The sequence below is a fragment of the Nerophis lumbriciformis genome, linkage group LG26, assembly GCF_033978685.3.
Source record: "Nerophis lumbriciformis linkage group LG26, RoL_Nlum_v2.1, whole genome shotgun sequence".
NCBI lineage: Eukaryota > Metazoa > Chordata > Actinopteri > Syngnathiformes > Syngnathidae > Nerophis > Nerophis lumbriciformis.
In genome coordinates this window covers 11,170,253-11,177,500 of record NC_084573.2, presented here as the reverse complement: position 1 = coordinate 11,177,500, position 7,248 = coordinate 11,170,253, and the positions used below count along the sequence as shown (strand labels likewise).

General features: G+C 38.9%; 1 protein-coding gene across 1 annotated transcript in view; it reads right to left on the bottom strand.

Annotated features, from left to right (window-relative positions):
• Positions 1-7,136, bottom strand: part of vsnl1a (visinin-like 1a) — an 84,505-nt gene extending 77,369 nt beyond the window's left edge. Inside the window, exon 1 of the mRNA XM_061987390.2 lies at positions 6,900-7,136. The gene's annotated coding sequence lies outside the window, so the exon portion shown is untranslated. The remainder of the gene's footprint in view (positions 1-6,899) is intronic.
• Between the last annotated feature and the right edge of the window lie 112 nt (positions 7,137-7,248).

Here is a 7,248-nt window from a genome sequence, read left to right as displayed (position 1 = left end):
TTCATTTAAGTGTGTGTAAAAGCCGCATATATTATGTGACTGGGCCGGCACGCTGTTTGTATGGCGTAAAAGTGGACGTGACGACAGGTTGTAGAGGACGCCAAAGGCAGTGCCTTTAAGGCAAGCCCCCAATATTGTTGTCCGGGTGGAAGTCGGGAGAAATTTGAGAGATTTTCAGAAGGGGCACTGAAATTTGTGAGTCTCCCGGGAAAATCGGGAGGATTGGCAAGTATGCCCTAGTGCAGGGGTGCCCATTACGTCAATCGCGAGCTACCAGACGATCGTGGAGGGTGTGTCAGTCGATCGCCAGCCAGGCATTTAAAAAATATACCTACAAATTAGCGATCATCACTTGATTGACATTCACGACAACCCGAAGGTCTTGTGAGATGACGCTGGCTGCTGTGAGATCATCATTAAGAAAAAATGACCGAAAGAAGGCGAGAAACACTTTTTTATTTCAACAGACTCTCGCGCCGTTCCTTCCGTCAAAACTCTAAAGACCGACTGCACATTTCCTATCTTCACAATAAAAGCGCTGCTTCACGCTGCCAGCGCTAACAAAATAAGAGTCTCAGAAAGCTGGCGTGCACAAGCTACGGAGTTTGCCGCCAATGTTTTTCTTGTAAAGTGTATAATAACGAGTATGGAAGCCAGACAAATAAGATGCCAAAAATCAACCACTTTCATGTGGTATTGCTGTGGTTCTCAAATGGGGGTACGCGTACCCCTGGGGCAGTGACGTGCAGTCACTAGAGGCAGGTGAGGCGGGGCCTCACCTGCCATCATGGAAAGAAAAAAAATGTAAAAAGAAAAAAAATTAATTAAATTGTTATATGTATGCAGTGATTATACTATAAAGTTATTTTCCATTTAACTTCACCAGTTTTAGATTATTTTTATTCAAAATCGCTGAATTTTCACATTTGCCGTTCAAATACTGAGAAGAGACGATGCGGTGAACAGCAGCCAGTTGAGGCACGTCACTCAGTGCCTCAACATGGACGGACTCGGCTAACTGCTGGCCTGCTGTGCAGTGAGACTGTATTGCTATATTAATTATATTATACATTCCCATAGTTTAGTTAGCTGAGGTATATAATGTACAGTGTATTTTGTCAACAACTGTATGTGTGTAACGTATTTCTTGTGCTGAGCGATCATAAAACTGCTGCAAAAGACGCACTGGCTGAGGCTCCAGTAGCCCCGCCTCCTGCACCCCCGCCGTAGAATTGTTATATTAACTAAAGCCCACACTTAAACTTTCCACGTGCAAGATTGAATCTATTTAAAAAAGTTATTTCATAAGAAGCCAAAAAGTGCAAAAACAATCATGTTCGTGTTGGAGGAGTTGTGAATGAATGCAGGGCCACAACATTAGGTACGCCTGCAGACTGCAGGTGTATCTAATTCACAACTCCTCCAACATGAACATTATTGTTTTTGCACTTTTTGGCTTCTTATTAAATAACTTTTGTAACCTATTTTTATGGGCTTTCCTATTTGTGATGTTAAGTTCCTGTTATGCGCTGTTATACAGTATATGCCTTGAGCTCTTATTTTGAAGGCGCCAAGAGCGGAAGTGATGACATGTTGTAGTGGAGCGGAGGTTTTTGAAAGAAGGTAAATAAAGTGGTCCTCGTGTAAACTGGAGTCTCCGTGTTTGTTATTTTGTAGTTTCATACAGTATAGGCGACATTTATAAACCCTCGGTTACACTTTTTTGAATAGATTCAATCTTGCACGTAGACAGTTTAAGTGAGGGCTTTAGTTGCGGCGCATGGACTTAATTTATAAGTAAAGGTAAGACCATGATAATGTTTTTTTTATTAAATGTGCTTTTTTTGTGTGCTACAGTTTGTATGTGTAAAGTTAAAGGTAAGCTAAAGTACCAATGATTGTCACACACACACTAGGTGTAATGAAATTTGTCGTCTGCATTTGACCTTCACCCCCTGGGAGGTGAGGGGAGCAGTGGGCAGCAGCGGCGCCGCGCCTGGGAATCATTTTTGGTGATTTAACCCCCAATTCCAACCCTTGATGCTGAGTGCCAAGCAGGGAAGAATGCTGGTATGAGCTTTTAAACATAACCCGTTAACTGCTGCCAATCAAATGGTGAATAAGATACTCTTTAGGGTTCATATGTTTGTAAATCTGACTGTGATGAAGTCAGTGCCTCACCAGCCATCAACCTCACCGCACGTCACTGCCCTGGGGGTACTTGAAGGTATGCCAAGGGGTACGTGAGATTTTTTTTAAATGTCTGTCAAAAAGAACTGTGGAAAAAAATGCAACAATGCAATATTCAGTGTTGACAGCTAGATTTTTTTTGGACATGTTCCATAAATATTGATGTTAAAGATTCATTTTTTTGTGAAGAAATGTTTAGAATTAAGTTCATGAATCCAGATGGATCTCTATTACAATCCCCAGAGAGGGCACTTTAAGTTGATGATTACTTCTATGTGTAGAAATCTTTATTTATAATTGAATCACTTGTTTATTTTTAAGTTTTTAGTTATTTTTATATCTTTTTTTTTCCAAATAGTTCAAGAAAGACCACAACAAATGAGCAATATTTTGCACTGTTATACAATTTAATAAATCAGAAACTGATGACATAGTACTGTATTTGACTTCTTTATCTCTTTTTTTCAACCAAAAATGCTTTTGGGGGTACTTGAATTAAAAAAAAGTTTATAGGGAGTACATCACTGAAAAAAGGTTGAGAACCACTGTGGTATTGGACAGAAAAGAGGAACTTTTTTTCTCCTCCATTTGAAAATGTGGACGTTATCATCACTACTGTCTGATTCCAATCAATGCAAGTCATCAGAATCAGGTATTACACCAACTTATATTCTTGTCTTCATGAAAGAAAGGAATCTATATGTGTTAAAAATGCTTGTAATATCATTAAACACCTTTAACTTGTTAACAAAAACATCTCTTTCATAAATAAATAAATATAAATGATATATATGAATGAGGTAGATCCCCTCGACTTGGTCAATTGAAAGGTAGCTTGCCTGCAGAAAAAGTGTGGGCACTCCTGTCCTAGTGTGTGAACGTGAGTGTGAATGTTGTCTGTCCATCGGTGTTGGCCCTGTGATGAGAAGGGATAAGCGGTAGAAAATGAATGGATGGATGACACTATCATGGCCATTATGCATTCCTGGACTCCGGGTGGGGATACCTCCAACTACCACACCTCCTCAGAGCATGACACAAAGACTTTTGTGATGATGGAAGGTCTTTTGGCCAAAAGTTACTCTTCAAATGGGTTTCTTTTGTAACTGATACAGACATTCCAATTTTTAATCAAAACATTCTTGTTTCAGCTAAATATCTCAACCAGGTAAAGCGAATTTTTCTCATTCTTCCTCCCCCTCCCAGGATGAGACACTTCGCCTAACCCCTTCCGTCCCTCCTCTCTCCTTTCCAAAAGCAATATAAAGATCTGAAAGTTTATCCTTTGTCTCTCTCTCGCTTCCTTCTTTCTTTCTGTGGCAGCGTAAAACGTTCTCCTCGGTAAACTGATGTTGTTTGGGATCAGTACAGTGCCAGGTGCCTCAAAAAGGCCCAAAACATCATAAGGGACCCGCATCTCAGCCTGGACATAAACTTTTTAAACTGCTGCCCTCGGGCAGGAGATACAGGACAATAAAATGCCGGACAAACCGATTTAAGAAATTTTTTTTACCCGAGAGCAATAGTGTCGCTGAACACAAGACAATAATGCCTGTGCATGTGAGCTGTGTGCTTGGTATTTTTATGATTAGAGATGTCCGAAAATATCGGCCTGTCGATATTATCGGCCGATAAATACTTTAAAATTTAATATCGGAAATTATCGGTATCGTTTTTTTTTTATTATCGGTATCGTTTATTTTTTATTAATTTTTTTTTTATTAAATCAACATAAAAAACACAAGATACACTTACAATTAGTGCACCAACCCACAAAACCTCCCTCCCCCATTCACACTCATTCACACAAAAGGGTTGTTTCTTTCTGTTATTAATATTCTGGTTCCTACATTATATATCAATATATATCAATACAGTCTGCAAGGGATACAGTCCGTAAGCACACATGATTGTGCGTGCTGCTGGTCCACTAATAGTACTAACCTTTAACAGTTAATTTGACTCTTTTTCATTAATTACTAGTTTCTATGTAACTGTTTTTATATTGTTTTACTTTCTTTTTTATTCAAGAAAATGTTTTTTATTTATTTCTTATTTTATTAATTTTTTTTTAAAAAAGGACCTTATCTTCACCATACCTGGTTGTCCAAATTAGGCATAATGTGTTAATTCCACAACTGTATATATCGGTTGATATCGGTATCGGTAATTAAGAGTTGGACAATATCGGAATATCGGATATCGGCAAAAAGCCATTATTGGACATCCCTAATTTTAATCTATTCATCTATGTTCTTATGTTTATATGTGTTATGAATTTGCACTACATTAGTTTTTGCTTATAATTTCGTTGTACAATGACAATAAAGATATATTCTATTCTATTCTATTCTATCTCAAATAAATACTATTTATTTATCTGCGACCCCGAAAGGGACAAGCGGTAGAAAATGGATGGATGGTTACGTGTCACTGTAAAAAAAAAAATCCTATTTTTTAATATTAATTTGCTCTAAATTTCTACTGTAATTTTTTTTTTTTTTTTTTTTAAATAGTTTATAAAACTGTAGAATTGAAGACATTATCTGTAAATAAACAATCCGCCTGTTATTTTAAGTAATATGCCAGTAATGACAAACTATGTATATTTCTTTTTTTTTTTTACAGAAAAATACCAAATTAATTATACATAGCATTTTCTGTTTTCTTAAATTACTTTCAAATTCATGTAAAATTAAAGCTGCAAGCAGCGATGGACGGGACCGACTTTGACGGCACATAAAATCCAAACCAGAGCAGTATTTAAAACTCTTTGGTCAACTTTTAATCAGAAGGGTTCAATCTCTCTCCTGTGCTAGTTTGAAGCCGACACGACAAACGCGCTCAGAGGAGATAATGTTTGAAAACAGGTGATTGGTTTTTACAAAACTTTTGTTTTGAAGGGGGAATTGCAAACTTCCTGTTGATTTTTGCTTGGGGTTGTCAATATATGAAATGCATGTCTAAGTGAGACCTACACAGAGGTATGTTTCATGTTTCTACGACATTCCTACTGGAAGTTACAGGCAGTTTTGTCTGAGTTTTCTTCCTAGGAGCAGTTGAGTCTGTTTTCTTCCTAAGGGGCGCTAGAGCGCAATTTTGAGTTTTGGGGTTGGGTTTTTTATTAGATCGCAATTTTTGCCAGTCCTGATGTGTGTGTCCAGTTTGGCGAGTTTTGAAGCATGTTAAGGGGGTCAAATTACAGCTAAATATTTGTTTTGAAGGGGGAATTGCCAACTTCCTGTTGATTTTTGCTAAAAGATGTCAATGTATGAAATCTAGGTCTAAGGCAGACCCACATAGAAGTTTTTCTTTCATGTCTCTACGACCTACCTACCGGAAGTTACAAGCAGTTTTGTCTGTGTTTTTTCCTAAGGGGCGCTAGAGCACAATTTTGAGTTTTGGGGTTTGTTTTTTTGATTAGATGGCAATTTTCGCCAGTCCTCATGTGTGTGTCAAATATGGTGAGTTTTGAAGCATGTTAAGGGGGTCAAATTACAGCTCAAAGAGGCGGCGGAATAATAATAATAAAACCTTACAATTACAATAGGGTCCTCTGTCCCAAAGGGACATTGCGGTCCCTAATTACAGTAATTATCTTTCATTAAATATGTAGCTTGTTATATAAAAGTCTATGTCCATACTAACCATCTAACAAGGTATTTTTCTGCAGAACTGTTTGCATCGTCACTTTATTAAAGGTGGTTGATCTTAACAATTCAGAAAAAATCTGTAAAATAATGGTATTTTTTTGTTAAAAGGTGTTTGATGGTAATAATTTGGAAAAACTGTAGAATAAAAAGGTATTTTTCTGCAGAACTGTTTGCATCGTCACTTTATTAAAAGGTCATGGTTGATATTAATAATTTAGTAAAAATCTGTAAAATTACGATATTTTTCCACAAAACGTTTCATGAAAATTTCTGTAAATATGTTTTTGATCATTATTTGGTTTACAATGTTTTACTTTAATTTTATGGTTTTCGTTTGGTAGCCGTAGCTGCCAGTAGATGACCTTTTTTTTTTTTTTACAGTACACGTGTTAAAGTTAAGGTACCAATGATAGTCACACACACACTAGGTGTGGCGAAATTATTCTCTGCATTTGACCCATCACCCTTGATCACCACCCTGGGAGGCGAGGGGAGCAGTGAGCGGGAGCGTTGGCCGCGCCCGACAATCATTTTTTGGTGATTTAACCCCCAATTCCAACCCCTTGATGCCGAGTCAGTGCGGCTAGGGCTGCCGATTACATAACGCCTTCATGCCGGGGGCTGACCTTGAGAAGAAAGCCCTGGCTCTCCAAAAAAGATTCGGCATGAACGATGTGTTGAAGCGCAATACTCTGCGTGGGAGTGCTAATAACAACGAGATGGCGTGGTCGAGCATGACAAAAAGTACGCTGATGGAGAACATCTCACTGCAACATCTCCACCATTCTCTCTCTCTCACACACACACACACACACACACACTTGCAACATCAGGACCGTCTGCAAAGCATCAGAAGCAAGGCAGTACACAATAATTGCATCTCCAGAGGTGGCATCTTTTGCATGACAAACCCGCATCGTCGCAATTATTCAGCATGCTTTTTTCTGTGTAGATGCTGGCAAAAAAAAAAAAATCCACCCATCTTTATCATGATCAGTCCCGTATCGCAGCGGAGGGATGACGATAAACAATAACATCACCAATCAAATGTCTTACCAGAAGAGTCGAAGAATCTGCGGAGAGGTCCAAAACAGCGAGGGAGATCAACCAAAGACGCCTTCTCTCAGCCGCTGTTGATTTTTATTTTTTTTCCCACCCCTCCCCCTGTCTATTTTTGTCCTTAATTCAATGAAAGTTTGTGGTATTATCGCGGTAATATTAATTGTGTGCGCGGCAGCAAGTGAGCGGTGCGGGAGCGCGCGGGACGATGCTGGCCAGACGCGCACTGCCGCGATGCACCGAGCGCGGCGCGCACGCACACACCGCGAAGGGGAGAGGGAGGGACGAGTGCGCGCGCGCCGCCGCTTGTGATGTCAAATAAACGGAAAAAATATATATATATATA